The 16,514-nt window shown below is 43.2% G+C and overlaps 1 long non-coding RNA gene across 1 annotated transcript in view; it reads left to right on the top strand.

Annotated features, from left to right (window-relative positions):
- The window catches only part of LOC136611165 (uncharacterized), a 28,890-nt gene extending 13,062 nt beyond the window's left edge, over positions 1–15,828 (top strand). Inside the window, exon 2 of the long non-coding RNA XR_010790227.1 lies at positions 14,874–15,828. This is a non-coding gene — a long non-coding RNA (uncharacterized lncRNA). The remainder of the gene's footprint in view (positions 1–14,873) is intronic.
- The last annotated feature ends 686 nt before the right edge of the window (positions 15,829–16,514 follow it).

Below are 16,514 nucleotides of genomic sequence, written 5' to 3'. Positions count from 1 at the left end.
CATGCAACCCTCCTGCTGCGTCCTCCATGTACAGTGCAGTGGTGAAGTCCAGCTGTATACACCATGCTTCACTGTTTCATGTGCTGGAAAGAAGAGACAGAGGGGGGCGTAGGAGCTAGTGGTTTTAAAATGGATTTTCTGGTGACAGGTCCCCTTTTAAAATGAGGCTCCGCTCCTGGGCAAACAAAGATGGCTGGACCTCTTCTCTGTCTAGCTGTTACATACTGTATGTATCAGTAGTGGAGATGAGTGAACGTGCTCATTTAGGACAATTACTTGATCGAGCATCGCTTTGTTTCGAGTAACTGCTTACTCTGGAGAAGAGATTCGGGGGGGGGGGGGTGAAGCGGGGGTAGCAGGCGGGCACAGGGGGGGAGCTCTCTCTTCGCCCCCCCCCCCCCGAATCTTTTCGCCCGATTTAGGCAGTTGCTCGAAAAAAGCGATGCTTGATTGAGAACTTGTCCTAAACGAGCACGTTCCCTCATCTCTAATCAGTAGTCTATCACTGGCCAGTGCTGCACATGTGGGCTCCACTGGGCAATCGGTGTTGCCTGCAGAGTCATAGACTAATGATGTACACTAATGCAGGACCGGAGGACCACTTCAACAGACCATTTTTTTTTTTTTCGGAATGTGTTTTGAAATGCCATGCTATTTTTGACTTTGATCTGACTCTTTTTACCTTTTACAGCTACCTAAAGAGAAAATTCTGTATTTTTTTTTTTGACATCTGATATACCTATATAGTAAAGTTGAGCTTGTGTATGATAAATCTCTGCGAAAAGTTATTTTATAAGTCATGACCAAGCTCCTCTTCTCTCATCTTAACACAACAAAACACATTGTAAAGCAATTAAGAGGGTAAACCACCTGTGGAAGAGAGCGTTATGTAAAGCGTATTGAATCTGTTACATTTGTATACATGCTAAGGCCGATTTTCATCCACGTTGGTGCCCCCATCTGGTGGTACTGGCACAAAATACCAGAAGAAAAAGTGCTGCCTTCAGTGCTTTATCTTCTTACCAAAATCCAGGCAGCTGTGCGGAATTCGAATCCTCATTCTAGTCAATGGGGTCCGTTCGGTTTCGTCTTAAGACAGAGCTATTTGGCCGTGGGGATTCCCCTTTCCTGTTCCCCGAACGGAGAATAAAAGTGGAATCCCTGGCGGCAGATGTGAAACCATCCTAATATGTAGAAATGATGTATATACCTGTGAAAGCCTTTATCAGCATTATTTTACAGGTAGTATCGCTCTTTGCTCTCTCATACTTTGGGGGGAAAAAGTGCAAGTCAAATCCTTATACTAAAAAGGATATGAGAAACTACATGGATGGTTTTCTGCACATGTGCCTAACACGTTGCCTGTTGCTGCTGGTACTTTGTATTGGTCTCCAGGGCCACGCTGGCAGTAACTGAACTTCTCTTTGGGCCTGTAGGTCATTTTTTTCCCCTTGGCTCATTCAGTAGATGCTATGAAATGTCTAGTATTTTCTCTGTTAAATAGTCTTTCTCGATGAAGTTTTATACTGATGCCAAGTGTGAGGAATGTCTGGAATGAAGGGTTGCTCCGCTTTGATAAAGTTTGCTTTGTTCTTCTCATGACTTGACCCAGAGACTATTTGGTTTCTCAGTACACTTTAATATATTTGCCAGTATGACCTTGTCCATTAGTTTTTCAATTGCAATCTTGCCATGAGTGCAGATCTCTCTCTTTGGTATTCTGTAACCTTTGGCTGTTGGAGGATGGTAGGCAGTAATATTCATGTGCTACAGGAGTTGGCATTTCTCATAGAACTAAAGTTTAAAGAATTCTGCTTAATAGAAACTCAACAGGTTATTTGCTGTTGACAGTAAGCGGCTGTAAACATCCTCGACTGGAAGCTGTGAAGAAGCTGATGGGCTTTCAGTCGGATGTTTGCAGCTGCCAACTGCCACTGGCTTCAAGGACTTCCCAATGGTCTGTATTCAGGAGGGCCTTAATGTGTCACACTGAACTCAAATCTATATTGCTGCAACTAGTCCTGCACTTGATTTTCTTATTGGTAGCTGCTACGATGAAGCGTGTCATAGTGATGTAAACTAGCTGCAGAACTTCTGTGGCAATCAACTATTTCATAGGCCGGGTTCACACGAATATTTGTGGAAATGAATTGCGTATGGTCATGTACATATGTGTGGTTTTCTGCACGCATGTACATTTTAAGGACAGTGTCCTTATAATACTACTTTTTTTGGAAGTAGTATAAACCACTTAAAAAAACACCCCACTTATTCTTGTGAAGGAAGAGCCCAGAAGAATAAGCAGAGGTTGCAGACAGCAGTCTGGATCGGGTGTTGCACTCTAGACTCCGTTCTGCATTGTCTGCCCACAAATTCCTGCTTTCTTTATACCACTTGTGTCTGGTCTCCTAGCAACATGCCAGCGAATCTGCGTCCATACGCAATGTAATTGCGTATATACTATAGATTGAACGCATCCATAGAGTTCAGTGGAGCTCATACGTGTGGGATCTGCGGTAGAATAGAGCGTGCTGCACTTTTTCTTACGCTCGCAGAATCCGCAATTCCTACCTGCAAATGCCTTTTAACTGCCGCGTATCATATGCGCGGATAGCGTTCAGGAAATGCGCAATTCAAATCTGCTTGTGTGAGACCAGCCAAAATCTATCAGGTCATCAAGTAAGCATTTTCTAGATAGGTTCACATGATGTACAATATATGACTGCATACACTAAAGAAGAGTGTGTGCTGCGGACAATGGACATCTGTAATTAGCTTGTCTAATGAAAACTACTTATTCCCAAAGAAGAAGCTGGCTCACTGCGGGTCTGTGTCTCTAATCCCCGGCGATCAGGGGGAGCTACTATACATTGAATTCCTCTGCAGCAGGGGAAATGTAGCATTACATGCCAGCCCCTCCGATGCATGGCCAACCATGTCATTCATTGATGTGCCATAAGAGGAAATGGACAGGGCTTGCTGTGAAATAACTTCCAAAGTTGTATTTTGTGTTAATAGACATGCGCAGAAAAGAAAGTTCTGTAAAATGTTTCAACATTAGTTTCCTGTATGAATGTTGCTACGTTGGGCTGATGTATGGTATGAACTTTCTTTACAATCCACTAGGTATCTGTATCTTCCTCTGTTTTGGCTGTATGTATGTGGTTGCTACAACGCTTGGGCATGGCACTGCCCGCCGCACACATTTCTTGGTGTACGGTTACACTTTGCTGGAATGTCTACTATACAATAAGAGTGTCAGGGCTTTCGAATTGAGTAGTTGGTTCCTACTTGTTGCTGTAGATATAAGATAGCTGGAGAGGCAGATAACATCTCGGCTATAAGGGTACTTGCTCCGGTACGTACATAATTGACATTCCATGTCTGTATGAAGAGCAGTAGTGCTCTCTAAATGCCTTTCTGGCTTCCTACACTTTGCTCTACAAGACACATGCCATTTGGCCTTTGTGTGGTGACTGTATATTGCGTTGTTCCAACCCCTTTAGTTTTATTTCCCCACAGGGCGCTCTTTCTATATGATCTATTACGCACAGGCATATACATGTTGTGCTGTATAATGCAAATATAACGACATAACGCAAGTGATTGTTGCACTTCTAGAGATTAGCTTGTAAATAAGTCACACGATGTCCAGTGTCAATGAACTGTGACGGCTTGGGTTTATTATCTAAATGCTCCAATGATGTAAATCGGACTCACAACATTCTTGGCATAATCTTTCAATCGTTTTTTGCCTCCACTTTAAAAATAATAATAATTAAAAAAAATGCTTCAGATGTCTGAAAAGTGGGAGTCCCAGAGGTGAGGGGCCTGGGGTACCCAGTCAGCTTAGCTGGTTCCCTAACAGTCCTAGATCTAGAAAGAGAGAGCTACATTCATGCTTGCATACATCAGCTGGTAGCCACATCGCCTTTTAGGATTAATATATATATATATATATATTATTTTTTTTTATTATTATTCATACTTGTTTACTCTTATAGAAAAGTCTGTGAAAACACTTGAAGGAAAAAAAAAGGTCATGCCTAGATTGTTCTGCATTTTGAGGGAGGAGGACAGAAGCAAAAACTGCTCTGTCTGCAACATGCTTCGTAACTCCCTATTGACCTACAGCTAACATCTGGCCCCATCGGGTTTTGGAAAGAAAACCCAGTGCTTTTCCATTTAGCGCTGTGTGAAAACAAAATCATCCATGGGTCTTCTTCACACTAAAATGTAGTTTTTCAATGCAAATTTCAGTAGAAATCATCACTGTTGTTTATACAAATTGCCATGGCTTCTCATTCAGTAGGAGTAATCCATATGCAGAATCCCGCACCAAGCTCCAACCTCTTTATTTAAAAAAAGTCTCATTTGATTTCTCCAGTGCAATCTGGGTTCGTGAAGGGTAGATCTGCAACTACGAATATACGGAAAATATTGACAATTCTTGATGCCGTTAAAAGTAACCCATCGGCTCATCCCTCTGCAGCACTACAGACACAGAAAAGGCGTTTGACAATGTCTCATGGAATTGGTTGAGAGTGGTGATGGCTAAGATGGGCTTCAAGGGCTCCTTCTACTCCTATATATGGAATTTATACACTTCTCCTCTAGCACAAATTTATACTCCTGGCTTTCTCTCCCCAAGGTTTCCACTACAGAAGGGGACCAGACAGGGATGCCCTTTTATCCCCGTTACTTTTTAATATTGCAATAGAACCACTGGTGTGTATGCTGGAGGAAAGCAAAGCTATAGAAGGGGTCAAGATCAATAATCAAACTATTAAATCCATGCTCTTTGCTGATGATATCATGTTGGTACTGGCACAACCGCATACAGATTTGCCACAGGTTTTTGCTCTCCTTGAGTCATTTGGGAAACAATCTGGTTTTAGGGTCAATACTAGAGATGAGCGAGCATACTTGATAAGGTAAACTACTTGAGCGAGTAGTGCCTTTTTCGAGTATCTGCCCGCTTGTCTCTAAAGATTCGGCTGGCGACACTGGTATCTCCCCTCCGTTCCTCCCCGCTCTCCCCCGCCGCTCCCCGCCCCCTGCCGGCACCCGAATCTTTAGAGACGAGCGGTCAGGTACTCGAATAAGGCACTACTCGCTCGAGAGTTTGCCTTATCGAGTATGCTCGCTCATCTCTAGTCAATGCCACAAAATGTGAATTGCTAGACATTTCTCCTTGGGGTAATTTGCATAATATAGACATTAAAAAAATACCGGTCACCTTGGTAAAGACCTCCATTTAAGTATTTGGGAATAAATATAGGTAGGGTCCCTGAGAGTATATATAAATTGAACTACCCCCCCAATAATACATAAAATCATAAATGAACTATATAAATAGAACAACCTCCCACTTTCATTTTTGGGCCAATGTCATCTGATTAAAATAATTAGTTTCCCAAAGCTTCTCTATCCCTTGCAATCAATCCCACTTTTACTTAAACAACAGGATTTGGGAAGGCTAAACACAGCATTCACGGCCTTTATCTGGTCCTGCAAACGTCCACGTATAGCCTTGAAAAAGCTTATGCTACCTAAGACTAGAGGTGGATTGAACTTTCCAGATATACGTGCATATAATATAGCTAGCCTTATGCGACATTCAGTTGACTGGCTACTGAAGACGAGCCATTTCTCAAACTACCAGCTAGAGAATGACCTGATGCACCCTTAGAGCTTAAACGCTCTCCTACACACAGGAATTTCTAGTCTTCCGTCGGAGGCCAAACATTCTGCTATGGCAAAGGACACCATTGCTGCCTGGGAAATAACCCGTAAAAACTATCAGCTACCGTTCATATCAAAACGTGGGGGCATCCGGAGTTCAAAGAAGGGCAAGGTAATAAAATGTTCGAGCTATGGCGTCGTAGGGGAATTATGAAAGTCCACCACCTTCTTCATCATAGGGAGCCCACAACACCGATCTGTAATTTTGCAAGTTGTGTCTGTTTTTAAATAGAGGTGTGGATTTTTTCAGCAGATTCCAAAAATGACCTTCAAAATTTTGTATCACTGGAGGTTTTTTCACAAATCATGAAAATGTGAAAATCAAAAAACCCCCCAAAAAAACAAAAACGTAATTAAAAAAAAAAAAATGACCTTGATATATGACAAAGTTTATAAAGTGTGAAAATATTCTCTGGAGGGATGGAATGAATAGTCAGGAATAGATAAACATAAATACATAGCTGATTACGAAAATGAAATTGATTTATCTGTATCATGTCAAGATTTGCCGCACTCACAAAGCCTAAACATGAGAGAAAGTAATCTTGGCACGCCAGCATGACTCATACCTCACCCCACCTCTGCCCTCTTTCTTTATAGTGATCGTTCGGTTGTTTCTTCATGGCGTGTTCAATGGCTTCATGTGGTTGTGCAAATCATCCAGACCTATTTTGCTACATATGTGGCTGTTATATGACAGGAAAACAGAGGGAAAATATTATACCTTTCATGAAAAATGCTTATTTTCAATACTTCAGGTAACATTGTGTATTCCAATATGCCATCTGCCATGAGACCAGTGCCTCATAGTGAATCCATCCCTGTCCAATATCACGCCCCCCCCAACAGACACCAATTCAGACGGTGATACAAGTGATGATACCAGACAGTATGGAGAATGAAACCCCAGTGCCATTTACCCAGCATCAACTGAATGATTTGGTTCACAATCTAAGTTTGCCTGAAGACGCATCAGAGTTGTAACGATCACGACTTCATGAAAAAAATTTACTGTGTCCTAATACGAGATTCTCCCGGTACAGACACCGAGAAGCAGAATTCCTGAGGAAGGCGCTTTGGTATATTGTCGAGACATTCCGGCAGTCATGAAATACTTCAACATTAATTACAATGGAGGTTGTTCATAGATGCCAGCATATCCAGTTTAAAAGGTGTTTTATTACACAATCCTAACATCCATCCATCCATTCCAGTAGCACATTTTTTGACTATGAAAGAGACATACGAAAACCTTACATTTCTGCTGTAAAGTGTGCAGTACAAGCTTCATGAATGGTCTGTGTGCGGTGATTTCAAGGTGATTGTAATATTAATGGCGGACAACATATTTGAGAAAGTGAGTGAGTGCGAATTGCGAAGATGGACTGCATCCAGAAATGTGGTACAAAACTTTTTTGGGAACACGAAGGCTGCAAATTCCACCATTTTAGTTGACGAGATGTTGGAATCTTATAAACTGCTTGGTTGCAACATGAGCGTCAAAGTTCACTTTCTTCAGGCTCATCTAAATTACTTTCCTGACAATTTCAGTGATTTTACTGAAGAACATGGTGAGCGCTTTCACCAGGATATTAAAGTGATGGAAAAGAAATATCAGGGAAAGTGGACGCACATATGATGGCCGACTATTGTTGGATGTTGAAAAGAGATTGTATGAATGAAAGCCGAAAAAAGGGGAAATTTCAAGGGGAACTAAGTGGTAAATGTTAGCATTTTTACACGTCAGAAACGTCCTATATGGATGTCACTAAAAAATTACGTTCTTTTTTAGATTTTCACATTTTTGGGATTTGTGAAAAAACCTGACGTGATACGAAATTTTAAAGGACATTTTCGGAATCTGTGAAAAAATTCCATTCCGCTACACCGCTTCATTTCAAAACAGCAAAACCTTGCATATCCCTGTATCATTCTGTTTAAACAGGGCAACACAGTTCTACTTCAGCCGATCCTCTTCTACATAATGGGTCCAATTTGTTGCTGAGGACTCCGAAAGTGGTGACAAGCAAAATAGTCGCCCAACTTTCCCAGATATTCATGTTTTTATACTCTTTTATTACCCCCATGTTATAAGGCCTCCCTCACACGCGGCGTTTTATACAGCGTTTAGCGCTGCCTTTTCAGCCCAGCGCTAAACGCTGTACAACACTCCCATTCATTTCAATGGGGCTGCTCACACAGGGCTGAAAACACAGCGCCTTCCAACGCTGCGCTTTGACAGCGATGCATGTTCTATTTTTGGCCGTTTTCAGCCCTGCGTCGCCCATTGAAATGAATGGGCAGCGGTTTTAGCACTGCTGAAAACGCGGCAACACTTGGTGCCGCGTTTTTGGCAGCGTTAACCGCTCGCCGATTTTCGGGGTGAGGGCTTGCAATAGAAGCCCTCACCCCGAAAATCAGTCCCTGCTAGGTAGAGAAAGAAAAGAAAGTAATACTCACCTAGCCGCTGCAGTCCGGGTCGCGGCCGCTGCTCTCTGCCGCTGATCCGGGCTTCCTCTGCACTCAGAAGTCTATTGACGGAGGCCAGGTTTGAGAACCCCGGCTCCGGCAATAGAGTGCTGTGATTGGTTGTCGGCGCCCAATCACAGCCCTTCATTGACTGTCTCAGCCAATCAGCGCCGGCAAGCTCTGATTGGCTGAGACAGTCAATGAAGGGCTGTGATTGGGCATCGAGCAAGCGCCGACAACCAATCACAGCACTCTATTGCCGGCAATAGACTTCTGAGTGCAGAGGGAGCCCGGATCAGCGGCAGAGAGCAGCGGCCGCGACCCGGACTACAGCGGCTAGTGAGTATTTAGTTTTTTTTTTCTTTTCAGCATTCTTGGCTGCGTTTTCAGCCGAGCTGAAAACGCAGCCAAAACGCTGGCATAAAGTATGCCAGCGCTGCTGAAACGGGGCGGAATCTGCAGTAAACGCAGCGTTGCAAAACGCTGCGTTTCTGCAAACGCCCTGTGTGAGGGAGGCCTAAGAGTTTAGCGTATGAACTGGCGTGAGCATTCCCTTGTGGTGTGTGTATTTTAAGTTTACTATGTTTTTGCTGTTGATATATTTTTTTTTTTAAGTTCCTATGGCATCATCTCCTCACTCAGGCCTACATGAAAGGTATAATTAAAGGGTTATGTGGGATGATTAAAAAGTTGCTACTGTGCTCTGTAATACAAATGAGTGATTTATATGTTCTTGAGCTGGCTATTTTGCATGGGGAGAAAAATCAACAAAAAGCAAAAATCCAAACCTGCTGAGCAAGTAATTAAACGCTGCCATGTGGCGGAGTGGAGGGACATTCTTGTTGGGGACGGCATTGTTTTGACTTGATGGAGCTGATTTGAGTCTCCTCTCCCATGTTACTTCCAGCTAAAGTTTCTTCTGTAAACACGGCCCAGAATAATCTATGCGCTCGCTCGTCAGCCTTGCAGTCATTTGGGAGACTCCCCTGTAATGAAGGAAATGGGCTAATAGCTGGAAAAGCTCTCCTTGCAGATTATTTGCATTCACAAAATGCACAAAGCTGTTTTTGGAGCTCCTCCAGTATGTGGCTATGACGTTTATCAGTTGGATAAGCAGTCTGTTCCTTGTTTGGGTCTCCAGCAGACCACTGAAACATTGGCGTTTTGTCTTCTATCTCAAACTTGTTTCTACGTTTTACCCAAATTGCTAACCACCTATATAACAGAGCTGGATGAATGAGTATAGACTAAGGGCCTCTTAACACAACTGTTAAGTCCCAGATCCACGTTTGATTTTAATGTCGCATTAAGACTGGCCGATTACCAAGTTCAGAAACTTGTTAAAAAGAGCGAAACTGAACAATAGTTGTTTAGTCGTTGGCTCACATCTTAAATAGAACAATAAGAGTCATGAGGCTCTCACTCGTTCAGTTTTAGCCGGCATAAAAATCAGCGCCGGCTCGTTCACTCATCGGGCGGTTTAAATACTGATCATTCAGTGTTTCACGCACGAATATATGCAAATAAGGAAAATGGAACAATTCGTCCACAGCGCCACCTATTGGATGGCGGCATTCCTGCAATTCAGTGTCAGACTCTTTTAAACAAGTCTTTAAAACAAGAACTGGGAATTGAAAGCCAAGCCAGAATCCATACACAGACAGCTGTTTGGGGTTTTTTGCCCCTCATCAGTGTGGAGTAGGATCCTGGCTTGGCTAGTTAGAGGCTTGTAATGTGGGTTGGGAGGGGTAACCTCTCTCCTTCGGGAGACCACCTAGAGGAGTGAAAAACCTCGAAAATGCTGTCTGTGTATGGGTTCTAGCTTGGTTTTCAATTCTCAATTAGTGTTACAAAGACCTGTTTAAAGGGTCAAAGATTGATTTGCAGGAATGCTGCTATCCAATAAAGGAGCAAGCATGGCCTTTATAAGCCTCCTCACACACCTTCTAGATGCTCTCCTTAGGGCCTCAGTTACAGAAATGTGGTTTTAGCGCAGAATAGGCGTGTGGGGAAAAAAACAAACAAAAAAAAAGTGCCTAGCTCGGTAAAAAGTAAAAATCTTATGAACGAAGGAATTTGTTGCTTAGAAGGGCCAAACTTCATTCGCGGAAAAATTGTGCATTTACACAAGGGAATGGGCACGGTTATCAGCAGAGTCTTTTTTACATATTTGCATGAAGGTATTTTGGGTGGAAAATCTCAGGATAATAGGCCTTGTGCAAAAACACAAAATTATAAATGTCTGCCGTACTTGAGCCGCTGTGCAATGAGGGTTTTTATAGTGGACACCCATATAGGTGAAGCTGCGTGCATAATTAAACATACTTAAACGTTCTTGCAAGAGGACGTTTTGCTTGGGGGGAGAGGGGGGGGGGTTGTGGAGCAAGGTTTACACGGGCAAACAAACAGGAGAACATAGTAGGCAGACGTCCAAACACCTGATCAATATAGGGCAAAAACTATTCTCGCAACGCGTTCTTCTGGCGAATAGAACACTGCTCCCCATGGCTTGCATTGGCAATTAAATGCCTAATTAAGGTGAGCTGAAATCTTGTAAGAGCTTAACTCCCCCCCCCCCCCCCCCCCCCCCCCCGCTTTTGGATTTCACCTGTTCAAATGCAAATTTTGTAGGTAAAGGTAAAGTCTCCTGGTGCAGACACCAAGTCATGATCGACTCCTCGGGTGACGCTTTCTTGGCAGACTGTTTTTGCGGGCTGGTTTGCCGCTGCCTTCCTCAGTCATCTTTTTATCCCCCTAAGGCCTCATGTCCATGGCATAAAATGTTTTTTTTTTTTTAAATCCATTTAGGACCAGGCACTATAAATATACGGAGCCTGGTTCCGGGCTTTAAACCCAACCATATGTAAAATTACGGCAGGGATTAGAGCCTCCTGCTGCTGTAATCAATTAATAGTGGATACATGGGAATACGGACACATCAGATGATTTTTCTTTGCTTTATTCTTTCATTATGCTTGTACAATCAGGTACATGATACAAACAAGTAATCAATTAGAAGCAGGACAGGTTGTCAGCTGTTAGTAACAGCTGATAACCCAGAGGAGAAGGCAGTAGGGGTTTTTAACTCTTTCTGCCTTCTCCTTTACCCAGTACACACCGCTCAATGAGCGCTGTGTACCAAAAAGTGGAAGTCTAACTTCCTTTTCGGGAGCCAGGGGGTCACGTGACCGCTGGGATTCCCTGCTACAGCAGAGCTGCAGGGTCCCAGCAGACCCTGACCAGCTCTGCCAGTGACTACTGTCACTACAGGGGATGTTTTCCCTTGTAACTTTGGGTTCCTATGGATGCCCCAGCTACAGTGGAAAAATGCGAAATAACAAAAAACATGCATGTCCCGCAGAGATCTTGTATGATGTCACAGGAGACATAGATAGTAAAAAAACATAATTACATAAATCAGTAAAGAAAAATGATAGAAAAAAACAATACTGCGTTTTCCCAAAATAAGACACTGTCTTATAATAATTTTTGCCCCAAAAGAGGCACAGTGTCTTATTTTCGGAGTAGGCTTATACTCACCTGGTCTGCGGCGTCTCGATGCCTTGAGATGGTCTCCGGTGGCACTGCGGCAAACTGCAGTGTCCTCCGCTCTGACATCTCTGCTTTTTCCTGGTGACGGGGCTTTGAATACTCCACCTCCAGCAAAGCGAGCGCTGTGATTGGATCGAGCGCCAGCCAATCACAGCCGGCGCTTGATGAGCCAATCACAGCCATTCAGTGAATGACGTTCAGGTTGTGAGCGAGAACTTGGACTGCATTTTTGCTGTCTTAGCGCCACACAAGGCTCTAATAGCTCATGTACAGGAGAGTAATACATTGCAGCACACACTTTTTTTTTTCACTATGCAATTTAATGTTTTATGGGTTCCAAAGACGTTATGAGCAAGAATTTCACACAAAATATGTGACTGGTTATTAACGCAAATCATCAAGCTTTTGGACTAACATTGCCATTTGTCAGGTAAAGAAAGTCACAGGAGATGAGCATGAGGAACCATTCCTGACCTATTCAAGCACACATGCTAGCATAGCAGACTCTTCTTTTTCCTCTTGCTTATATTCTATGGCTCTTTGCCGAACGAAGGATAATATTAGTCCAGAAGCTTGCTAATTTTTGCTAATTCATGCTTATAACCTCATTGGAACTCCTATATGATTATGTAACAAAGAAGAAAAAGGCAATAGGGGATGACTTGCTGTTCAGTGGGGTTCTCACCCCTAAGACCCTCACCGAAAAAGATCGAGAAAAAGTGAGGAAACTGACTGAAGTGATGGTCGCACATATGCGCTGGCACTCCATTCACTTTCAATGTGACTACTGGAGATGGCCGTGTGGCAAGTTCTTGGTCTTTCCATCAACTCCATTGTAATGAATGGAGTGTCAACTGTGCATGCCTGACCAGCGCTCCATTCATTCTGATGTCACGGTAGGGCAAAAGGTCACACCCGTAGTGACAGCCAAAATGGGACACAGAATCCCCATTCTCAAGGTCAGACCCCACACCGATCAAAACTTGCGATTCTGGTGCTCATTTAAGTTTTTGAGAAGCTGTGATTAAATGTACATCGAAAAATTCACTTGAAGTACGGCTCTGTTCATCGTGGCTTCCCATAGCAGAGCAATGACTGCAATATCTGGTCTTTTATGAACCAGATTGTAATTTGGCCCATTTATTTATAAAGGGTCCACCAGGTTTTATTTAATTTTTTTTACAGCAAAAAATAGCAAAGCAGACGAAGACCATTCTTACTGCCAAAAAATCAAATGAAGCTAAAGCAACCGACTAGCAGTGGTGTAAGTTCTACATCCTAAGATTCCAGGATCCACTCCCTGTGGAGATATTCCCATGTTAAATACTGTAACTTATTTTTAGTTGTCTTCGAGTTCTTTCAATAAAACTTCCTGCACCCTCAGAAAAGGAAAAAGAAACATCCGATTTAGCTTGGGGCTGTTTTATGTTGCATTCATGTTTTTGTTTTTCTTATTTTATTTTTACCTTTCTTGTTACTGTAGAGATACACTGTATAATATATAGATGTGGGGTTATAATTTTAAGGACTCCTGACTAGAGATGAGCGAGCATACTCAATAAGGCAATTTACTCGAGAGAGCATCTCCTTTTTCGAGTACCTACTGGCTCGTCCTTGAAGATTCGGGGGGGGGGGGGGGCGGCAAAGGGGAGCGGGGTGGAGAACGAGAGAGATCTTTCTCTCCCTCCTGATCCACCCTCGCGCCCCCCCCCCCCCCCCCCCCCCGAATCTTCAGGGACGAGCCAGCATGTACTCGAAAAAGGCGATGCTTTCTCGAGTAAATCGCCTTAACGAGTATGCTCGCTCATCTCTACTCCTGACCCTCCCCGAACATGAAGCATGATCTGCCAGCATCATGTTATACAGCAGGTGTTGCTGAGGAGATAGTTTTAGTGGAAAATCATTCAGTATATCAGTGATTTGAAATCCCTGCTCAGCCTGTGATGAAGAGTCCAGTTGGCGGTCAACTAATTCTTCCTCCCCACCCGCCTTCCCCATCCTATTAATATGCATACAAAGCTAACTGTCATTGAATGCGGCTGCCCACTGGACTCCTAGTTCTAGAGCAGACATTTACACAAATAAAATGTTATATAATGATTTTTTATTTATACTATATCAATGTGTTCAGCTGCTCCTATTCTGACATGCTGCGGGTAGATGGAACGGCCTGTACATGGAGGCAAGGTCCCTTTAAGTGGATGCCTATGTGACAGCTCTCAGAATGGCATTCATTTTCTTCTATCTTTTTAGCTAATTCCGAGCCTCGGAGACTCAAGTACTTCAGACCTCCAGACTTTCACTGCTGGTAAAGTACAGAGCACTTACCGAAATTACTTGACAACTACTGCTGTAGATGCAGTTTGGTTCTTGTTGCTCTGTATAGTGTTACATTCCTGCCCTATGTTAAGCTACTTTGGTGGCATACGCCATGCATCAGATTCCTCTGGTATGAAGTAATGTATCTAATCTGTGTAAGCATCTGGGGGCTATTCGGGGCATGCATTGTACTCCCCCCTCAGTAAGGTGATTATTATAGAATACTGTTTGTTTCCAGTGTTGTCAGGGAAGTATGGTGGTGGCGTCCAGTATGTCAGCCAGGTGCCTACTGAAATCATTAGTAGAAAAGCCAGGCACAAATCGGACCCTTAGCAGGTGGCGTGTGTGTGTGACTCCCTGCTTGTTGAGCCTGTTGACTACCTTTTTTACAGCCTTGCTAAGTCCTTTCTTAAATAGTAGCAGCACTTTCACTTCGGAGCGCTCCTGCTCCGTTGGCCGTTCTTGGCTCCTGGCAGCCAGCCCCGTATAGCACTATATATGGCCATCTTCAGTTGCCGGAAGGAGCTGTTAGAAGTTCCAGTGATGGAGCAGGAGCCCTCCAAAGTGAAAGTGCTGCTACTCTTTAAAAGTTTGGAGAACTAGAGATGTGAAATGCCGCACTTCTTATATTCTCAGTTACTACATCTGTCCCTGCTCTTCCTTTTTGCTTATCCAAGTGATACATCCTTTTACTAGTTATTCTTTAAACCAATGCATTAGGATTGTTAAACCCATGTCCATCTTATTGAAGATTGTCCTATGTCAATTAATGATGTTTTTGTTTTTAGGGTAAACGAAAAAGCTGGAAGTTGTCGAAATCTATGGACGTGCCCGCTGTGGGCTGTTGGGTGATGCATCCACCTGGATACTGGAGGGTGTTTTGCAGCCCTTGGGATATGTTTCCATAAAGTGTCACCCAAAAGTGGAGCTTCAGTGCAAGAGGAAGTATATGGTGGGGGTTGTTGATGTTCTGTAGCAAATTTGGAAGGGAAGCCATTTATGTAAACACATTTGGCCATTCACTTAGCCGTTGGGATGTTAAATCTTGTCATTTATCGTTTATATTGTATCTGTTTATGCTGGTATGTTACATTCTGCAGGCAAATGTCATGTCCAGCAGCTGATGTGCTTTCCTTCTGAGTGACAGATTATGTAAACATCCTACACTCTCAGCTGTGGAGTACAGAGAGCTGGGAGAAGGCTGTTTACGCTGTCTGCCTCGGCTATCAACCGACTGGAAGTGAATGAGAGCCTCTAGACATCCCATCTATACTTCTGCACTCGGGCTTATTTATTCATTGCAATGCTCATTAATGAATAGTTTTCCTATCAATGTTGTGTTTTTGTTGTGCGATGGTTTATTTATTTTTTGTATTCGAGTTTACGGTAGATTTTACGTTTATATTTCAAGCACAATCAAAAGCAGTAAAGCTGTACAAGAAAAATGATAGCATTTGATTGGTTGCTGTGAACCTGTCGTTCTTGGTTTTTTTTTTTTTTTTTGTTTTTTTTTTTTTTCTTGTGTATTTTCAGTAAAATAAAGATAAACAGAATATCATGCAAAATGAATGTCTTTTACTCTAGACATATCATTGTCCGTTCTGGCCAGGAACCAGTCTAGTCTTTCACGTAACATCACATCCCCGCAATTCCACTGCACAGATCATCTATTTTTGTTATCTGGTGATATGCAATCTATGATTAAAGAAAGACCGAAATAAAGCAACTTTTGTATATACCGTATTTTCCGCCGTATTTTCATGACGTCATTGAATGGCTGTGATTGGCTAACTTGGTCTGCCGTTAGGCAATCAGAGCATTAGCTTTCTGGAGGTGGGGCATTCAAGCCCCGCTTGCAGAAAGCAATGCTCTGCTAGCGTGCACATGGGAGCGACAGCCTGCAGCAGCGCCGCCGCCGGAGGTGAGTATTGAATTTTTTTTTTTCACACTGTATTCCCGGCATATAAGACGAAAAGTCGGGGGTCGTCTTATACGCCCCGTCGTTTTATATACGGTAGTCCTGATGTAAAACTATCCTACAGCTTCTATGCAGACATACATGTCACAGACTACAAATAAGCCCTGTTTATGCTGATTGTGCAGCTCTACTCCCATTTGTATAGCTACGTTGCATGTGGGGCCAGTGTTGGGTGCACTTGAGTACTCATTCTGGAGCTACATGAGAATGGTGTGTGTGTGTGTCAGTGTGTGTCAGTGTGTGTCAGTGTGTGTCAGTGTGTGTCAGTGTGTGTCAGTGTGTGTCAGTGTGTGTCAGTGTGTGTCAGTGTGTGTCAGTGTGTGTGTCAGTGTGTGTGTCAGTGTGTGTCAGTGTGTGTCAGAGTGTGTCAGAGTGTGTCAGAGTGTGTCAGAGTGTGTCAGAGTGTGTCAGAGTGTGTCAGAGTGTGTCAGAGTGTGTCAGAGTGTGTCAG

The sequence above is a fragment of the Eleutherodactylus coqui genome, chromosome 1 (assembly GCF_035609145.1).
Source record: "Eleutherodactylus coqui strain aEleCoq1 chromosome 1, aEleCoq1.hap1, whole genome shotgun sequence".
NCBI lineage: Eukaryota > Metazoa > Chordata > Amphibia > Anura > Eleutherodactylidae > Eleutherodactylus > Eleutherodactylus coqui.
The sequence above is the reverse complement of the archived record's forward strand: the minus strand, read 5'-3'. Positions and strand labels throughout refer to the sequence as shown.